This window comes from Mobula birostris, chromosome 12, assembly GCF_030028105.1.
Source record: "Mobula birostris isolate sMobBir1 chromosome 12, sMobBir1.hap1, whole genome shotgun sequence".
NCBI lineage: Eukaryota > Metazoa > Chordata > Chondrichthyes > Myliobatiformes > Myliobatidae > Mobula > Mobula birostris.
In genome coordinates this window covers 29,291,723-29,313,643 of record NC_092381.1, presented here as the reverse complement: position 1 = coordinate 29,313,643, position 21,921 = coordinate 29,291,723, and the positions used below count along the sequence as shown (strand labels likewise).

Here is a 21,921-nt window from a genome sequence, read left to right as displayed (position 1 = left end):
CTCTTCATATGACAAGCCTTTCAATCCTGGAATCATTTTCATGAACCTCTTTTGAACTCTCTCCAGTTTCAGCACATCCTTTCCAAGATAAAGGGCTCAAAGCTGCTCTCAATACTCCAAGTGAGGCCTCACCAGTGGTTTATAAAGCCTCAATGTGACATCCTTCCGAAGTGATATAACTGCAGTAAGTGCCAAGCTCCAGTGGCAGCAACAGTAGCAGAAGGATGTTGGAAAGGTGTCCTCACTCAGGCTATGCAGCTGCAATTGGTACAGAGGCGACTACCACCAAAACGGCACAGGTACAATAAATGATCTTACAAGAAGACATGTTTACTCCAAAAAATAATTCCAGTACTTGAAAGTGATAGGAACTCACTTAATTTTAAGAAACTACAATCTGCAACACTGAATGAATATTCACCTCATATTAAATGAAGCCTCTATACCATTCCTGTCTACCTTCTTCAATATTCCAAATAGTGCTTAAGTTTTTATTTTATTTATTTAGAGATAAAGCACAGTAACAGGCCCTTCCAGCCCAATGAGCTCGTGTTGTCCAATTACACCCACGTGACCAATTAACCTGCTAGTCTTTCGATTATGGGATGAGGACAAGACCAAAGCACCTGAATGAAGCCCAAGTGGACACAGGGAGAATGTAGAAACTCCTGACAGACAGCGGCAGAATTGAACTACCATAACACTACACTAACCTTTTTTCAGTTATGCATTTCACAGCCTTCCTGTATAATTTCAGATCTTCTCCTGTCTTCCACTGTGCAGCTGTGATGATGTTACATATACCCTTACAGCCCTGCACTCCCACCTCCCCATTTGTTCATTCCCTCTACCCTTTCTCATACTCATTAATTACTGGAAATCTATCACGCCAGTAGCACTTACAGTCCAACCACAGTAGCCTGAACAGAGTGACACTGGCCATTTCACCGGATATTTAAGAGTCAACCGCAGTGAGTCCAGAGACATACACAAACCAAACCAGGTTTAGGCGGCAGATTTCCAGCCTTGAAGGATTCCATCAAGGACCCCTTACCATTTAGGCCATGCTACCTTCTGCTATCAGGAAGGAGGTACAGGAGCCTTGGGTCCCACACCACCAGGTTCAGGAACAGTTATTACCCTTCAACCATCAGGCTCCTGAACTGGCGTGGGTAACTTCACTCACCTCAACTCTGAAAATGAGTCTTAGATTGTGGAATCAGTTCAAAGACTCCACAAATCATGTTCTTGGTGTTTTTTGGTGTACTTTTTTGTATTTGCTCAGTTTATCTTATTCCGCACATTGATTGTTAGCTTGTGTGTAGCTTTTCATTGATGCTACAATTTTTTTTCTGTTCTACTATGAATGCCTGTAAGAAAATGAAACTCAAAAAGTAATGTATGGTGATATACATGTACTTTGATAATATACTTTGAATTTTGAAAGCTTGTTGCAAAACCAAATTTTCATCAGCAATGCCTGAGTTATTAAGCAAATTTAAATTCCAAAGCTCCGTGCTGGTGATTTAGTCAATCCACAACCATCACATCCTGCTCTCATCTGCTTGGGAGATATTTTCCACAAATTAGCAAGCAAATACACATGTCAGTGTAAAACAGCATGGACCAGCCCTTCAGCCCAACTCATCCATGCTAACCATGGTCCCACCAAGCTAGTCCCACTTGCCCACTTCCTTCTAAACTCCTATCTATCCATGTACTTATCCAAATGACTTTAAAGTCTGCAGGCGAACCTTACAGTCAGAAAATTTTTAAGCCTAGTTATTAGAAGGACTCAAGTAACTTCTGCTTCCTTTCTGTCCAAAGCTTAAAGTTCTTCAGCCACAAAGAGATGGTTTTAAGAAAACCTTAGCACCTCATGCACATGCCTTTGGATGCAAGGCAGCTCGACTCCTGCCAAGCAGTTAATGTTGGCTTTTCTAAACTACAAGAGAAATGTACCGCATTTCATGCTGGAACAAATGGAATCCAGAAGACACTCAAAGCATTCCTGATATCTTTTTCCAATCTCATGTCATACATAACCACAAAGATTCTTCCAACTATACTGATCTAACCAATGGAGAGTCTGATTCCCTTAGCCTACTGCATTCCCCTTATCCCGATTTATCTGGGTGGGGGGGGGGGGGAGAATGAAAATTGTCCATCGTTCCCTGCTGTTGCTGTACTACACCTGCTCCAAGATAAACCAGCCAGTGTTAGACCACGCTGAGATCAAGTGCAACTGAACGGGCCTCATAACATACCACTGACGTAACATAAGATCAATAGAACAATCGCTACTCCCTCCTTTGGGGAGCATCCAGGGCACATTGGATCCACTTATCTTTCAAATCTTACTGGAATCAGGAAGCCATGTGACATTTCAAAGCACGATACAAAAGAAATGGTAGTGACAACAGAGCACAAACATTTCCAGCAGTGATTCCCAGGGAGGCATTTGTGGTTAAAACGTTTTCACCAGGAAGCAGCCTACCACAGGTAGCTCATTACAGAAATAGTTTGAAGGTGAAGTAAAGCAACTACAAACTGTTTATTCAGAACAAATCAAACCATGTACCTTCACTTTCCACCACCCCGAGTGAGAATGGGAAATAGTGGTCACACCTGTCTGAAGTGGCAGATCAAACAGGTACATCAAGTACAATTGTGGAGAAACCATTACCCTAGTACTAGTTTTTCCAAGAGAGAAACCCCACAAATTGTTCCAGCAGATCCTGAACACAGCAGTTATAAGACCTTTTCTTGCATCAATATCCCCTGAAGCCTGAAGAGTCAAATTGCAGGCAGTTTTTCTATGCATGCCTACTTTAAGTCAACAAGGAGTCAGACAATGATTTAAAGTAGGCCACACGGTAGAATTACAAAGGCAGCCCAGCCCTCTCGCAGCCATATCTGTCAGACGTAACCACGCACACCTGCTTGGTCACCAATCAAACCATAAACAGCCTGTGACATAGAACGGAGTTTACGTGGAACAGTTCTGACAACACACCGGTTATAGAAACACAGTGTACGAGATGAACACAAACCTCTCCGGCATCATCTAGCAACTTGGGCCTAGGTTAGGCTGACTCAACTGTCAACCTGTCACTCTGTCACTAGAGGCCAGTCTGACACACCTCAACGTGCAAGGTATGTCCAAAATGTAGATAAACAGGTTTGGTGTGATCAGTCACACCTTACACTCACTCTACCAGAATGAACCCGAGCACAGGCAGGTGTACTCTCCCAACTACAACTACCTAACCTAGGTATTCTTTAAGCAACCCGCTTTCTGTTTGTATACATGGGTAGAGTTAAGTAGAGCACAATATTTCCCTAAATAGACTGTTACATCACCTTACTATACAAAGTTCCATGTGTAGCCATTCATTGAACTACCAATGGATGAAAGGGAGGATGGTGATTGTACATTCAACAAGGTAGGTTCGATCCCCCATGGCCAGAGGTTGCAACCAGGCTGACACCAAAGAGAAGTCCTGACGAAGGGTCTCGGCCTGAAACGTCAACTGCACCTCTTCCTAGAGATGCTGCCTGGCCTGCTGCATTCACCAGCAACTTTGATGTGTGACACCAAAGAGAAGTAGGTGAACTGCTGGAAGGTTGCTGACTTTCAAAAAGATCTTTCTGCCCTGTCAGCTGGGATGAGTAGACTCCAGGAAAACACTTCACAAGAGCAAGACTTTTCCCCCTTCCCCGAGGGAGAGTCTAGGAGCAAAGTGCAGAGCCTCAGAATACAAGGACATCCCTGTAGAACAGAGATGAGGAGGAATTTCTATAGCCTGAGGGTGGTGGATCTATGGAATTCATTGTCTCAAATGGCTGTGGAGGCCAAGTCTTTGGGTATATTTAAAGCGGAGGTTGCTGGGCTTCGGATTAGTAAGGGTGACAAAGGTTACAATGAGAAGACAGGAAAATAGGGTTGAGAGGGATAATAATTCAGCCATGATCGAATGGAAGAGCAGAATCAATGGGCCAAACGGCCTAATTCTTCTCCCATATCTTATGGTCTTCCCCACACATCCTAATCAACAATCAGCTTCAACTGAAGCACATTAACTGCTGATCATTACACTGCTGCTTGGCCAGCTTGCTACAACATTTGCTAGTCAAAGTACCCAATGGCCTGGGGAAAAAAATGTGGAACTTCCCGAAGTCAAAAAGTGTTCGATAAGGTCAAGACAGCTATCAACCATCTCTATAAGGGAACAAAAGAATCTGATATATAACTGAAGTTGAAGATAACAGTATCCACATAATGAAATAGTCCACTAGGCTTCTCACCGAAGCCACAAGTTTACGACTCCGAACAACTTTGCCGTTAAAATCTCAGCCAACCGAGCCTTCACCACAAATATTGCCAAACATAATCTTTTGAAAATGGGGAAGCAAACAATCCCGACTCTGGAATGTTACAATGGACTGCAGGATCATTGTAGCGATAATCACCTACTTGGGAAAACTTAAACTGCTCCCTCCACTGCGACGCTGCTCCATTGCAGGCTGTTCTTGTTTTTTTATCCTCTCTCCCGAGCAACAGACTTTCTCGCCTGTACACTGAAGCCGGCAGAGTTTCCCTATTCCCCACCACAGCTTCGCCGTCAATTAGTTCCTGAAAGTCAGAGGGAGGAGAGTGCTCACCTGATTTCAGAAGTCCTCTGGTGCTTTGATGCACTAACTGACCCTGTGGTGCCCGTAGCCACCTGCCAAGAAGCTGCAAGTGTTGGAGGGGGAGGGGATAAAAAGGGAAAAAAAATTAGAGAGCCTGGTACAGCACAGTGCCAAGGCCCCACCCCTGTATGAATCATCCATTCAGTGGCAAATTTCTTAAACAAACAGCCCCAGCTCACAGTGGAGGTCCCGCCCCACATTGCTCTGGACAAATCCACTTTTCGCATAAACAAACAATTCATCCTTTTGAATTCCCTCCCCTCCCAGTCAACGAATTGCAATTAACCCCTGCCACGCCAACAGGGCCAGGCCACCCCTACTCGCTCAAGTCAGATAGGTTAAACTTGTGAATCGTCTCTGCGGAGACCTCTCACTCATCTGATCAGCACGCAGGCAGTCATCAGCCTCTGACACAGCTGGCTAACTGCCCTTTTCACATTACCGCCCTGTTGCATGCAACAGCAGCACTATAAATAGATGCAACTCCATTGCTGGCAGAGGTAACCCTGAACTACTTCCAGCTGTTCCCATCCCCCCACCCCAACATTCCTCTGCTGAATCTGAAAGTTGCATCCAAACAAGCATACAAAATACACAACTAAGCTTCCTGCTTGATACTGTCCTTCCCCAGAGAAGGAGGCCCAGAATGAAGCCAGGGTTCATTACCTTCACCTATGCCAAAACCTTTGGAAACATAGTAGTCTGACTAGGACCAATTCCAGAGCAATGAAACTGGTATAATATTGCATCTCAAGTTCTTTCTGATTGAGAAAGGGAAATTACATTAAAGCCTAATCACAAACACAAAAAAATCTGCAGATGCTGGAAATCCAAGCAACACACACAAAATGCTGGAGGAACGCAGCATCTAGAGAAAAGAGTATAGTCAACGTTTCATGACGAGACAAGGGTCTTGACCCGAAACGTTGACTATACTCTTCCATAGATGTTGCCTGGCCTGCTGAGTTCCTCCAACATTTTGTGTGTCTGTTGCTTACATTAAAGCTGTCTATTTTACTACATTAGTTTCAAAACAACTTCTCGATTAAATATTTATATAAGTACCTTGATTAATAATTGAAGGATTCTAACCTACAAGACCATGGACTGAACAACAGGTAGTAGCAGCACTTGTGTTCCATCCACAAAAGGCAGGATTTCCCAATGGCCAACCATTTTAATTCCAATCTCGATTACCATTCCGACATGTTGGTCCATGACCTCCTCTACGGCCATGATGAGGCCACTCTCAGGTTAGTGGAGCAACACCTCAAATTCTATGAGTAGCCTCCATCCTGATGGTATGAATATCGATTTCTCCAGCTACTGGTAATTATTCCCTCTCCCACCTTCAATTCCCCACTCAAGCCGCCGCCTTCTCTTCATCTGACTATCACCTCCTCTTAGTGCCTCTCCTCCCCCACCAATGGTCCACTCCCGTCTCTATCAGATTCTTTCTTCTCCAGCCCTTTACCTTTTCCAATCACCTCCTAACTTTTTCCTTCACCCCACATCCTCCCTCACCCACCTAGCTTCACCATCACCTTCCAGCTTGACCTGCTTCCCCTCCCTCCACCTTGTTTTTTTTTTTTCTGGCGTCTTCCCCTTTCCTTCCAAGTCCTGATGAAGGGTCTTGGCTGAAACATTGACTGTTCATCTTCCATAGATGCTACCTGACCTGTGGAGTTCCTCCAGCATTTCATATGTGTTGCTCTGGATTTGCAGAATCTCTTGTTTAGCAGTAAACTAAGTAGTTTTTTTTATACTAATGGAGGATCAAGTGGATTCTTTCGATCTCAGCCTTTTAAATAATTCTTTCAAAGGATCAGCTCACCAGAGTTAATTCACAAAGATTTCAAAGTCAAACTTTCCAAGCAGAAGTTTCAAATGAACTTAAATCATTCAACCTTCTGATGATAGGACCCTTAACTTTGGATTCAATGCTCATTCTCACCTTCAGTTCATAACCAAGGTAGCTGTCCTAATCTTTCTCTTTTCTGCATGTATTACCTGTGTCCACATGCCTACATTTTTTTAAACTCACACTCCAGACAGCAACCTCGCCTTGGTTACCCTCTTCCTTCATCTCTAACTGTTTATTTCCCCCATGTGTTCTCACCCTAGTTCCTCATTGTCCTTCTTGATAAATGTCCTATAATGGTCCTAAATAAACAAGATTCACTCTTAAACCCACATGTTGAGTTTATGAATTCTCACTATGAATCCATGGCCTTCTCCCAGATCTTCCAGTTTCCCCTCACATCCCAAAGATATACAGATTAGTATGTTTATTGATAAGCCGGCTGGTGGCGTAGTGGCATCAGCGCTGGATTTCAGAGCGCTGGCTCCCGAGTTCGAATCCAGCCGGCTCCCTTGCACACTTTCCATCTGTGCTGGGTTGAGCGTTGAGCTAGCAACTTGGCCTCGTAAAAATAAGAAAGCCTGCTAAAAAAAACACCGTCATGACTCCACTTGGAGTTAAGGGCTTTCTTCTTCATGTTTATTGGTTATTGCAAATTACGTCAATATTGTTTGGTGACAAGAGAGAATGGGTACTGAGAGAGAATAGTTACAGAGAAATGGGGGAGTGAGTGGAGCTAGGATTGATAGAATTGCTCCGAGGGCCAGTTTAGATTCAATGGTTATGAGTACAAGTCAGAAGACAACTTAAAATAATATTTCATCACATCCAAGGTATCCAGCAACTGGTGATGACAGAAGATGCAGGTTTAAGGACAGATGATGTACAGCTGGCTTAGTTATTCAGCCACCGGTGAATGTGGCAGGACAGTTAAGCCTGCCGACCTCTAGTCACGGGATGTTCCTGAAATGAGAAACTTCTCTTCACCTCCCCCCCACCCACCCAGCTGATCATCTTCTTAACCACTGTGTTCTGATAATGCCCCATATCCACCATTTCCATAAGGCAAAGACTATCTAGTTAGCAGCCAAAATGTTCCCTTTTCACCTCGTGATAATCTCCTCTCCCTTGTTGTTGAGCACACTTTTGTTAACAGTACTCTCATTCCATCCATTAGTTACCAGTCAACCTCTGCAATGCTCCTCTTCCCAGCCTTTTACCTCTCGAGTTTCAGGCCCAACGATTATTTGCATGGCCCTGCATATATTGCTCTAACCTCCTCTAGCCATCCATACAAATGAAGAGCGAGATCAGACGAGCAGTCCCATCACCCATCACACACACAGCTATTATACAAAACAATGACTACTGATCCAAACAAACAAGTTTGACCGATACGAAAAACGTTTCAACAATAGGTCATTTATCAAGAGCTTGTTCCAAGACAGGAGAGAACCACGAATGATCAATTAACAGATGGCCTTTTGCACAACCTATTTTATCTCTGGAGCTTGAAGAGGACGGATACAACAGGGTAGTTCTGGTGGACACAACAGCCATAGAATTGTTACTAGCAACAGGAGCAGATTGTTACTAGCATTGTCACAGGAAAGCAGCATCCATCATCAGGGATTCCCACCGTCCAGATCACGCTGTCTTCTCACTGCTGCCATCAGGAAAGTGGTACAGAAGCCTTTGAACACACACCACCAGGTTGAGGAACAGTTATTACCCCTCAATCATCAAGCTCTTGAACCAAAGGAGATAACTAGACTCAACTTCACGTGCCCCATCATTGAAATGTTTCCACAACCTATGGACTCACTTTCAAGGACTGTTCATTTCATTTTCTTGATATTTATTGCTTATTTATTATTTCTTTCTTTTTGTATTTGCAGTTTGCTGTCTTTTGCATGCTGGTTGAATGCCCAAGTTGGTGTAGCCTTTCATTGATTCTACTATGGATTTATTGTGTATGCCTGCAAGAAAATTAATCTCAGGGTTCTATAAGGTGACATAAGTGTACTTTGTTAATACATTTACTTTGAACTTTGAATATCGCTGCAAGGCTTTAAACAAGTGTAATATTTATACCCTTGAGTTAAACATCTCCACTAAGTATTTGGAAAGCTTTTAATTGTAATATTGATTATGATAATATCTCAGATGACAATCACACATGAGTAACAATAGGTGTAATTCAAGTATTTTACAACTGAAATAGCTCTGTGCTGGAGCTCCTGTGTACTGTGCTGAAGGTCATTCCATGACCGATAAATTCCTAATCTCAATACCAATCTTTACAAGCCATAAATCCCCAAAAGTGACATTGTGCTCTCTTTCTCCCTGTCGTTTATGCTATTGGTTGGCTTTGAGTGAGGGGTATGGGGAGTGGGATGACACTCAAAGAGTAGAACCTTAATAGTTTCAGAACGTTCCCTTCTATGAAGTGAACTGGAATCCAAATACTGGATTATATTAAATCTGTAAATGGCATGAGCCCCCCTTGCACATGCGCTAGTCACTTCTGAGTCACTGATCGGAACTGCAAGACTCTTGTACAGTACAGGCAAAAAAAAACAGCCTGAAGCCAATTATTCATACATAAAACACATTTCTACAACTGTAGCAGTATGGGGAGGAAGAAAGTCAACTTAAAAAAAACACTACCTTTAAAGCAAGTAGCCTACAAGCCAAGATGATTGCAAATATCAATTTATCAATAAGAACATTTTAAAATACACCACACCTATGGCGACTGGGTCAGACTTTCCATGTGAACAGTAGGCTTGGTCATTATAACAAGTTTTATCTAGCAATACCCCACCAACAAGTGGAACTTGTTCCACCCGTGTTGCCAAAGAGATAAAAGGCAAGGAAATTGAAAGAAGCTTCCCAACAAGATTCCATGCAAAAGATAGTGTCTTAGCAGTCAAACTACTACAGCACAGTAACAGGCCCTTCTGCCCATCTAGTCCATGCCATCCTGGTTTCTGTTGTTCCCATTTACCTGCACCTGGACCATAGCCCTTTACACCTCTCACATCCAAGTACCTATCCAAACTTCTCTTAACCATCACAACTGAACCCATATCTACCACTTCCACTGGCAGTTTGTTCCACACTCACACTACTTGAGTGAAGTAGGTCCCCCTCAAAAGGTTCACCTTTCACCCTAATCATAGAGGCATGTGACACAGAAAAGCCCCTTCAGCCCACTGAGCCGACAGTTAGCATCTTTATTCTCCCCTCATATTCTACCACTCACCCACACACTAGGGAGAACCTAATGATGATAATAACCTACCAACCCACGTCTTTAGCATGCAGGATGAAACCACCATACTGGAAGAACAAACAGTTTGAGGTGAATGAACAAACTCCACACAGCCAGCATGGAGGTTAGGACTGAACTCAAGTCACTGTAGCCAACGTAACCGTATGCAGGCTGACATCAGAATGTCAGTCAAATAAGAACAGTGCTTTTGACTGCAGCTTCCTAATGAAAGCTATTTATTAATTGGCTACAAAACCAGGAGCTTTGCAGAAGAACCCCAGGATCATCACAAGCAGACATATTGACAATTAGTGTGCAGAATGTACCTTGTGAAAATTTAATTAAGATATTCATCACACAAGAAGTGAGTGTTATACACTCTGGAGCGAAATACCATTCCTTCCATTGAAATCTCAATCTCAGAACATTTACAGCCCAATTCATGGACTTGAACAGATAGCCATACTTTTACAATGCTAAGTTTCCTTTCAGATAGAAAAAAAAGCAGAACGTTACAGCACAGTACAGGCCCTTTAGCCCACACTGTTGTGCTGACCTTTTAACCTACTCCAAGATCAGTATAGCCCTTCCCTCCTAAATAGCCGCTCTCCATTTTGTTTTATCCTGCATGTGCCTAAGAGTTTCTTAAATGTTCCTAATGTATTTGGCCTAATACAGGGGTTCTTAACGTGGGGTCCACCGACCGTGGATTCCAGGGTGTCCATGAACTTGGATGGGAAAAACTTTACTACTTTATTTCACTAACCTCTCCCTGAAATTTAGCATTTCCTTCAATTATGAACGTAGGCAGCAAACCACCGTAGTATTAACAGTACCTGTGACCTTGTCACCAATAGAAATCACCGATACTTCCGTGTCCCATTATCTCAAAATATATCATTTGTAGCATGCTCATCACTACTTCGAAATTATGATAGTTACTAGAGCAGCCACTAAATTGAATGATCATAATCTTCGTGTCTGCAGACACTCGTGCAACGTAACTGGCCAAATCTCAGGCAGCCCTGCACCTAGAAGTCATTCAGCCACCAAATAGTGGAGTTGCGTGTTTGCACATTTGTGACTCGGACACCTACATTGGTCTCCATTGTTCCCTATCTACAACTACTTGATCAATGCACAGGAGGTAAGTTATTCTTATTATTTGTTAAAGTTTTGCAAAACGGTACAGTTCATATGTGAATCCTTAACTCTCAGCAAGGCCGCAAAAACTTCTGTAATACCACGCGACTCCATGCGCAACGATAGACAAATTCCAAATCAGCCCTGGTGCCTGAGCTACTAACGTAAATCAATTTTTTTTCTTTTAATATTGTGATAACTGTATTTCAATATAATTGCTTTCTTTCATGATCATGTTTTAAATATTTAAATATATTATTCTAAGAAGGGGTCTATAGGCTTCATGGGACTGCCAAAGGGGTCCATAGCTTAAAAAAAATTAAGAGTCCCTGCCCTAATATATTATTCCTTACAGAGGACCACCACTAGTCATTAGCAGCTAACCAGAAAAGGCCCCCTTCCCCCACCATGCCCCCCCCAACTCTTTGCCTCCTGCCAGTCAGCCTAAGAGTTTCTTAAATGGCCCTCATGTATCTGCCTCTACCATCAATCCTGGCAAAGCATTCCCTGTGCTTACCAATCTGTGTAAAGAACTTACCTCGACATTCCTCCCATACTTTCCTCCAATCAACATAAAATTATGCCCCCATCTATCAGCTATTTCCACAATGGGGAAAAGTCTCTGGCTATCCATTCGATCTATGTCATTTCTCATCTTGTACACATCTATCAAGTCACCTCTCATCCTCCTTTGAGAAAAAGAAAAGCTTAGCTCACTCAACCCATCTTCATAAGACATCCTCCCTAATCCAGGTAAACCTCCTCTAAAGGCATCTGTTAGTCTTGCGAGACCATGGATCTGCACCTGGAAAGTCTTCACTCTCCAGGGCGCAGGCCTGGGCAAGGTTGTATGGAAGACCAGCAGTTGCCCATGCTGCAAGTCTCCCCTCTCCACGACACCAATGTTGTCCAAGGGAAGGGCATTAGGACCCATACAGATTGGCACCAGTGTCGTCGCAGAGCAATGTGTGATTAAGTGCCTTGCTCAAGGACACAACACATGTTGCCTCGGCTGGGGCTCGAACTCACGACTTTCAGGTTGCCAGTCCAATGCCTTAACCACTTGGCCATGTGCCCACACAACCTCCTCTACAACCTCTCTAAAGCTTCTACATCCTTCCTATAATGAGGCAACCAGAACTGAACACAATATTCCAAATATGGTAACCAGGGTTCTATAGAGCTGCAAATTTATCTCATGGAGAATATTTTGCAGACAATAAGTCCTTTTGCTTTGAAGTACAGTATTGTATATATTGTTGGAAATGCAGCAACCAATTACTACACAGAAAGATTCCACAAACAGTAACATGTTAAAGATCAAATATCAGAGAAGGGAATATATATCGACTAGACATGAAGTAACTGCCACTTTTTCTAAAGAGTTCCATGATATCCATTGTCCAGCCCAAACTGTAGACTGGGCCTTGGTTTCAACTGTCACATTTAAAGACAGAATCTCTTCAGTTTAAATATTCTCCATTATGGTTTGCATTCCAGAGAAACAGTTCACATCTCATCCCTATCCACAGTCCACATGAAGTTCAATCCATCTCATATCCAGGTTTAGAAAACTGCTTCAATTTCGAAAATGCAATCATCCTAAAATTTATTCCAACATTCATGCTCTTTATTTAGAAGATCAACTGGGCTTTGTGAAGAAACAGATAATATGCAATGAAACAGGAGACTCTAAAGCAGACCCTAGCGAAATCAAGAAGCAAGTCCAATGTAAATGGTTTAGGAGTGGTCTACAGTGACACAGCGGGCATAACTCAAAAATCACACTGACAATGCATATTGACTCACATTAACGTGCAGTTTTTCCATAGCTGAGATTCTCATCTGAGCTAGACTAATTTCCCTGTGTTTGGCCTATATTCTTCCCCTCTTCCTATCCATGCGCCTGTCCAAATTTCTTTTAAATTGAAAGATCTGGATAGATTGGAAACAAAGAGGACATTTCTAATAGTGGAAGAGTCTAGGAGCAGAGGGCACAGCCTCTAAATAGGATGCCCCTTTAGAACAGAGATGAGGAAGAATTTCTTCAGCCAGAGGCTGGTGAATCTGTGGAATTCATTGCCATAGATGGCTGTGGAGACCATGTTATTGGCTGGATGCATTCTTGATTAGCAAGGGTGTCAAAGGTTATGGGGAAAAGGCAGAAAAACTAGGTTGAGAAAGAAAATAAATCAGCCACATTGGTGGAGCAGACTCAATGGGCCAAATGGTCTAATTCTGCTCCGAAGTGTTATGGTCTGAATGTCATTATTGTACCTGCCTCTGCTACTCCTTTTGCAGTGGTTCCATACTGACCACCGATTGCATGAAGAAGTTGCCACTCGGGACCCTTTTAAATCTCTCCCCTCTCACTTTTCAATCTCTGCCTTCTACATAGAGCATAGAACAGCACAGTACAGGCCCTTCAGCCCTGTATTGAATTACTGCCATAGGTAGCAGTATGGCAAATGCAACGATGGCTTTAGGAGCAATAGCAAAGCCATTGGTTAGAAGGAGGAAGGGGATTATTATTCGAATTGTAATATACTTGAACTACCAAATTCCAGAGTGTTTAAAAATAATCCATCCAAACTAAATCGGTTTGTTCAGAAGGTTCTGTCCATAAATGGATACGAAACTTCAATGGGAAAATTTTGTTTAAGCTGAGAGGCTGGAACCCTGATCAATGCCAAGTTACTTAAACATATCCAGTTGGGTGACACAAGGCTTTGCAAATCATATAGTCATTATAGGAAGGAGGGGTCAGCCAGTATTTGCATTCCTAATTGCCATCTTGAGCAGTATGAGGAATAGCACGCATCAGGTACAACTTCAAATCAAGATGGTACCAGGCTTAGAAGTTGACCAACATTTCACTGCTGATATTTCCATGCAAAAGTTAAGAACAAGTCTTTCATGAACCGCAGAAGGCTTTCAGGAGGCAATGGAAGAGACTCTTCGACATCTTGATGGGTGCTTTCCATAAATATCATTGGAACATCCCTAGAAGGACCAATTAATAGCATCTTACTTTGGCATTGCAAGCCAGAGCAGGTTAATGTACAAGTTGACCTGCAAACCTGGTTTCCTGTAGGCACCTGCAACACAACACCCATCCCAATCTACTGAGGAGAGATTCAAAAAGTTACTAAGCAGCCTTCTTTGAACAGGGTTGGGCATTTGAATGAAGTTCAATCAGAGCAAAAAACTTGATCTTTAATACTGATGACAAAGAGACGTAGAACTTTGAATTCAATAAGCCTTCAGGTTAAGAAAATGAAAAATGTTAAACAATGACTCTCAGCAGTGGTTCCCCACAAGACTTCGTCCTCAGTCCCCTACTCTAATCCCTATACACTCATAAGTGCATGGCTAGATTCTGACCCAACACCATGCACAAGTATGCAGATGATACGACTGTAGTGGGCTCTTTCTAAAATAACAATGAACCAGAGTTCAGAAAAGAGTCAGAGAGATGGAGACCTGACATAATGTCATGACTCCCTTTCTCTTCACCATTTACACCTTGGACTTCAACTACTGCGCATAGCCTTGTCATCTTCAGAAGTTTTCTGATGACTCTGCCATAGTTGGATGCATCAGCAAGGGAGATGAGGTTGAGTACAGGGCTATGGTAGGAAACTTTGTCACATGGTCTGAGCAGAATTATCTGCAGCTTAATGTGAAGGAGACTAAGGAGCTGGTGGTAGACCTGAGGAGAGCTAAGGTACCGGTGACCCCTGTTTCCATCCAGGGGGTCAGTGTGGACATGGTGGAGGATTACAAATACCTGGGGATACAAATTGACAATAAACTGGACTGGTCAAAGAACACTGAGGCTGTCTACAAGAAAGGTCAGAGCTGTCTCTATTTCCTGAGGAGACTGAGGTCCTTTAACATCTGCCAGACGATGCTGAGGATGTTCTATGAGTCTGTGGTGGCCAGTGCTATCACGTTTGCTGTTGTGTGCTGGGGCAGCAGGCTGAGGGTGGCAGACACCAACAGAATCAACAAACTCATTCGTAAGGCCAGTGATGTTGTGGGGATGGAACTGGACTCTCTGACGGTGGTGTCTGAAAAGAGGATGCTGTCCAAGTTGCATGCCATCTTGGTCAATGTCTCCCATCCACTACATAATGTACTGGGTGGGCACAGGAGTACATTCAGCCAGAGACTCATTCCACCGAGATGCAGCACAGAGCGTCATAGGAAGTCATTCCTGCCTGTGGCCATCAAACTTTACAACTCCTCCCTTGGAGGGTCAGGCACCCTGAGCCAATAGGCTGGTCCTGAACATTTCATAATTTACTGGCATAATTTACATATTACTATTTAACTATTTATGGTTCTATTACTATTTATTATTTATGGTGCAACTGTAAAGAAAACCGATTTCCCCCGGGATCTATAAAGTATGACTATGATTATGAATATGACAACAACCTTTCCCTCATTGTAAGCAAAATCAGAGCTGGTCATTGGCTTCAGGAAGGGGGTGGTGTAAATGTTTCTGTTTACATCAGAGATTGAGAGGGTTGAGAGCTTCAAGGTTTTAGGAGTGAAATCAAAAGCCTAACCTGGTCTAACCATATTGGCACTGCAGCCAAGAACTCTCACCGGTGCCTCAACTTCCTCAGGAGGCTGAAGAAATTCGGCGTGTCCCCTGTGACCCTCACCAATGTTTGTCTGGATGCATACTGCTTGGTTTGGCAACTGCCCTGCTCATGACCACACGTTATGAATGCAGTGCAGTCCATTGCAGGAACCAGCCTCCTCTCCCTGGACCCTGTCTACACTTCTCACTGTCTGAGTAAAGCTCCCAGCATAATCAGAGACCCCGTTTGCACTGGACATTCCCTCTTCTCCCTTCTCCCATCATGCAAATGGTACAAAAGGCCGAAAGCACGTACCACCTGGCTGAAATGCAGCTACAATCCCACTGGTACCAGACTAGTGAATGAATCCCGAAACACCAGGCAAGAAAGCTCACCAAGCCTCTAATTCTTCAGGAGGCTGACAAAACTTGGCCTGCCCCCTTTGACTCTTACCAACTTTTATCAATGCATAGTTTGTGTTGTGTTTTGAAACTTCAAAACATTAATTTAATTCCAAAGGAAAACAAAAGATCTTGTACTTAAAGCAAAGCATGCACACATCACGTGGTAGCATCATGATGTATGCAATTCATGTATTTTACATGCAACTATAATGAATGATATAAACACTTAAATATCTTTACAAGATTACTCAAATATTACTGTAATATTAAATACACCACAGTTTAGTATGACAATTACTCTGCAGGTGACTACTAGAACTGCAGACACAGCTTAGCACATCACAGGAACCAGCCTCTCCTCCTTGGACTCTGCCTATCCTCCTTGCTGCCTCAGTAAATATATAGGCATCCGTTAGTCTTGCAAGACCATGGATCTGCACCTGGAAAGTCTTCACTCTCCAGGGCACAGGCCTGGGCAAGGTTGTATGGAAGACCAGCAGTTGCCCATGCTGCAAGTCTCCCCTCTCCACGACACCGATGTTGTCCAAGGGAAGCGCACTAGGGCCGATATAGCTTGGCACCAGTGTCGTCGCAGAGCAATGTGTGGTTAAGTGCCTTGCTCAAGGACACAACACGCTGCCTCGAACTCACTACCTTCAAGTTGCTAGTCGAATGCCTTAACTACTTGGCCACGTGCCCACTCCTCAGTAAAACAGCCAGCATAATCAAAGACCCAACCCCAGACATTCTCTCTTCTCCCCTCTTCCATAGGGCAGAATATACAAGCACCTGAAAGCATGTACCATCAGGCTCAAGGACAGCTTCCACCCCACTGCTGTAAGATTATTGAATGGTTGCCCAGTGTGACAGGCAAACTCTTGACAATCTTTCTGTTTCTTGCACCTCATTAACCTGCACTTTCTCTGTAGCTGTTGCACTTCATTCTGCACACTGTTCTTGTTTACAATATTCCTCCTCAAGCACTGTGTAACGTTTTGATCTGTATGAACCTTATGCAGGAATGAGCTTCTTAATGGATCTCAGTACATGTGACAATAATGAACAAATTCCACGCCATTTGGTCCACAAGAGCTCATGCGACAGAATTAAACTTTGGCTTTAAAGCTGAGGGTAATCGCCCCATAATCTCTTCCATTCAGATTTGCAGAAATTTTGCCAGAATCATTCTTTTAGAAAGAGTCCCAAATCAAGCCTTCAGCTACGTTATGACATCCTTATGGAATAGTGGATTGATGCAGGGCTACCTCAAGTTCAAGTGTCATTGAACCATACACATGTATATAGTCAAACGAAACAGCATTCCTCTGAGGCCAAGGCGCAAAACACAGTACCTACAGTCAGACACAGCATTACAATAGCACATAGTCACAAAAATAATATTAGCACAAGTCTCTGAAGGGTGTCCCTGAAGGTTGATAGTGTATGGGATGTTGCTTGGTTCTCTGTCAATACTTTCATGGCCGGATTCATCCACCACAGAGACCGGCAAGGGCATGTTGGTTCACTCACTATCTGCTACAGGCACAATCTTGTGTTACCTCCTTCAGAGTTTAACAAACAGTAGTGCTTCCAAGCTCTCAGTGATGGAGGCTGAAGTGACCCTCCCAAAGAAAACCTGCATTCGTTTTTCTTCCAGCACGGCTCAACGCAGAGAGTGCTGAATCTTCAGCTGAGGAATAAAAAGAGGGTGGCAAATGGAGAAAATTCCATTGCCAATGTCAATAATCAGACATCTCTGAATAAGCAGCAGCCCTATAAAACTTAGATTAGAGTACTGTGTTCAGTTATGGTCAACTCATTGTAGGTAGAATGTGGGAATCTTGGAGTGGGTGCAGTGGAGATTTACAAGGAACAAAAAGGCACAAGGAGCCTTCATAAGGCTGAAGCAAATGGATAGAGCCTGTACGAGTTAAGGCTTTATAACCTGGAGGTGGCCTGTATATGAATAGGTACTGAGATAATGTACTGTTTTGTATGGGGAATCAGGGAAGGCACCGAGGCGTCATTCCTCGCTAGAATGAATGGGGATGCAAGAATTAATGAACATTTAAAGTGATAGAAAATAGGTGCAATGTCAGACTGACCCATTGATATATAATCTTGGGGTTAAGGAGGAGAACAAAATAGTCAGGAGATTGATTGAAAATAGAAACAGCACAGGAAATAATAGCAGTATTATAGCACCAGCATCTGGGGATTCAATTCCGAGACAGCGTGGGTTTCCTCGGGGTGCTCTGACTTCTTCTCCCATATTCCGAAGACATATGGGTTAGTAGGTTCGTTGGTCACATGGGTACAATTGAGCAGCATGGACTAGAAGGGCCTGTTTCCATGCTGCATCTCGAAACTTAAATGTAAAGACATTTAAATCAGGTAAGTTGACAGTCGACAGACCCATCCTTAAATTCAGATGACAGGTCTCAGCCCAAAACCGTGATTGTGTGGATAGTCAGAGGCTTTTCCCAGGGCTGAAATGGTTGCCACAAGAGGACACAGGTTTAAGGTGCTGGGGAGTAGGTACAGAGGAGATGTTGGGGTAAGTTTTTCTACTCAGAGTGGCGAGTGCGCTGAATGGGCTGCTGGCAACGGTGGTGAAGGCGGATACAATAGGGTCTTTTGAGAGACTTTTGGATAGGTACATGGAGCTTAGTAAAATAGAGGGCTATGGGTAAGCCTAGTAATTTCTAAGGTAGGGACATGTTCAGCACAACTCTGTGGGCCGAAGGGCCTGTATTGTGCTGTAGGTTTTCTATATTTCTAAAATGGTGGCTGACCATTTTCCTCCATAGACAGGTAGATTTAAAGCAGAGGTGGGTAGATTCTTGTTTGGCAAGGGCGTCAAAGATTACGGGGAGAAGGCAGGAAAATGGGGTTAAGATGGAAAATCAATCAGCTAGGATCAAATGGTGGAGCAGTCCCAATGGGCCAAATGGCCTAATTCTGCTCCCAGGCCTTAATAGTCATATGGTATACAACATGGGTGCCTTGACTGACAGGGTGCTGGTCCACAAGGCTCAAAAGATGAGTGCTTAAAAATCCCGAGTTTGAAAAAAATTTGTTGCTACATATCGAAAATTCAGCCCGTTATTCTGCAGAACAAAAAAGCACAAAGAACCTTCACAGGGCTGAAGCAAATGGATCGAGCGAGTACAAGTTCAGTGTAACCACCTATATTATCAACCATTGTCATGCTCAATATTTGTAGAGGTTAGACAACAGATAAAACATTACCTTCTCCAGGCAGCCTTGGGTGTTAAGTCCACAGTTAGTAGTTTGCTCAACAGACTGCTGGCACTGATTAAATTGGTTAACCTATTCCTCCCTGGTGTATCCCAAAAATTATACAGATCCTTTTCCAAGCCCAGAGCTCAAACGTGTGATCATGGTTGAATGACATTCCTACAGGCGATTCCATGGAATGTATTGTACTAGTTAACCAATGATTAGGAATCAGCTGAAATTATTCTGCTCTGCTCGAGTAGCCTGCTTGTGCAAGAGAAACTTAAAATGTCAAGCCAAGAATGTCAAGTATGCTCTTCTATTGTGTTGAACAACAGTAGTTAGTGAGCGCCAGAGAAGGGAAGAGGTGGAAACAGCTTTGCACTCACTGATTTCTTAAGTGTATGCCATAGATGGCTTTTAATTATAAGATTTACTTTAACCAACTCAGATGCATCCAGGAATGTATCTTAGCAGAGGTCAATGCCAACTCAACACCAACAGCAGGCTACTACCAAGTGCAATGCAACGGCTTTTCCAGAGCTTCAAACATTTCTGATGATGAGGTTAGGCAGCCCAGCTCTCCGTTTTAACACTGGCATTCATAACTTGAGAGCTCATTGGAAGGTAAAGTAGTACCTAGCCAAATTTCACTTCCGAGGAGTATTGATCATGTGTTCTTACCTACTCTTTCATTCATCTGTTTAAACAAAATACACTCATCTTGCCAAATCTTTTAGTCATAGTCCGGGGGAAAATTAATTTTCGTTACAGTTGCACCATAAATAATTAAATAGTAATATGTAAATTATGCCAGGAAATAAGTCCAGGACCAGCCTATTGGCTCAGGGTGTCTGACCCTCCAAGGGAGGATTGTAAAGTTTGATGGCCACAGGCAGGAATGACTTCCTATGACGCTCTGTGCTGCATCTCGGTGGAATGAGTCTCTGGCTGAATGTACTTTTGAGGGTTTATTGTCTGCTTTTATATAAACAGAACCACCTCACGTCCAACTTTAGCATGAACTCCAAATACAAAATTCAAAGCAGATTCAAGATGTGATCACTTTCTAATACTAATTTACTTTCCCCAAGATTGGAATCAACATGATCTCAAATATTTAACCCTACAAATAGTACTCCAAATCCAACCTCCCTTTCTTCTTCTTCTTCAAAGTCCTGGTATTGCTTGCACACCCCACCCCTTTATTTCATACTATTTGTGCATGGGGTGGCATTGTAAGGGGAGGGGGGTTGCATAACACTTTACAGCACTAGCTTTCACCCAACTGGGTTCAATTCCTGCCTGTAAGGAGTTTGTTCTTCCCATGGATTTCCTCCAAGTCCTCTGGTTTCCTCCCAAATTTAAAAAAAGTTGTATAGTTAAGATTAGTGAGTGCTGGGCATTCATGTCGGTGCCAGAAGCATGGCAACACTTGCACAATCCTCACTGATTTGATCTGATGCAAAATGACTCATTTGATTGCAGAATTCGATGTACATATGACAAATAAAGTCAATCTCTTTAAGAAATTATTGTTTGAAATGTGGGGATGGGGGGAAATCACCCCTACCACAAGCTTCTTTATATACTTTGCCATTCATTAGCCATGGCTTACCATCCCTCTGTGTAAGCCATGGCACTTCCTCCCATAGTCCATTGCGATAAAATTAGACAGCCCAAATTTCCTGGGCCATCACATCCTGTGAGACATCAGCTAAGTCCACATCACAGTTGCTGATGCCCTCACATTTCCCAATCCAACTTTCATTGGTAAATTTGAGTGCCCTGCTGTAATATTTGTTTTTTAATACCACTTCTTAACAATCCTCACTGTTGTTTCCACCACACATTTCATGTTGTTTTATTTGCTGTGATCATGCAATTACCACAGAGTGTCATCCACTTTATAAATTATGAAACCTTGTGTAGCACATACGCTCTAACACGTCTTTGCTAGAATTATTTCCATCCTCATTTATATCTTTCACCATTTAATTGCTTGAAGCACTTCAGAAAGGCCAAGAGTTGCAGCAAGAAACCGAAAGAAGCTGCAGAGGGTCGTAAATCTAGTTAGCTCCATCTTGAGTACTAGCCTACAAAGTACCCAGGACATCTTCAAGGGGCGGTGTCTCAGAAAGGCAGCATCCATTATTAAGGACCCCCCAGCATCCAGGACATGCCCTTTTCTCACTGTTACCATCAGGAAGCAGGTACAGAAGCCTGAAGACACACACTCAGCGATTCAGGAACAGCTCCTTCACTCTGCCATCCGATTCCTAAATGGACATTGAACCCATGAACACAAAAAAGGAATAATGAGGTATTGTTCATGAACTGTTCAGAAATTTAATGGCAGAAGAGAAGCCGTTGTTTGAGTGATTGAGTGTGGGCATTCAGGCTCCTGCATCTCTTCCCCAATGGTAGTAATGAAAAGCGGTAACCTTGAATATTTCTACATACTTTACTAATGATAATCCATGTGTGACCTCCAAGGATCCATGCCAAACACCTTTTTACAAACTAGGTTCAATGTTCTGAGTAACCTTTACCTATCACAGAGTCATAAAGGAAGAGGCCCTTTGGTCCGAAGTCCTTTTAAAAAAAAATTCTCTCCACATTCCCATTAACTCTCCATGTTTCGACCACTCACCTACTCACAAGGGACAAATTACACTGGCCACATAATCCAGCAATTCCCACATC

General features: G+C 43.0%; 1 protein-coding gene across 2 annotated transcripts in view; it reads right to left on the bottom strand.

Annotated features, from left to right (window-relative positions):
• The window catches only part of LOC140205816 (very long chain fatty acid elongase 1-like), a 99,144-nt gene that overhangs the window by 56,654 nt on the left and 20,569 nt on the right, over positions 1-21,921 (bottom strand). The window contains exon 2 of one of the 2 annotated variants that reach the window (XM_072273535.1): positions 4,666-4,738. The exons of the other annotated variant lie outside the window; for it this stretch is intronic. The gene's annotated coding sequence lies outside the window, so the exon portion shown is untranslated. The remainder of the gene's footprint in view (positions 1-4,665; positions 4,739-21,921) is intronic. 2 annotated transcript variants of the gene reach the window in all.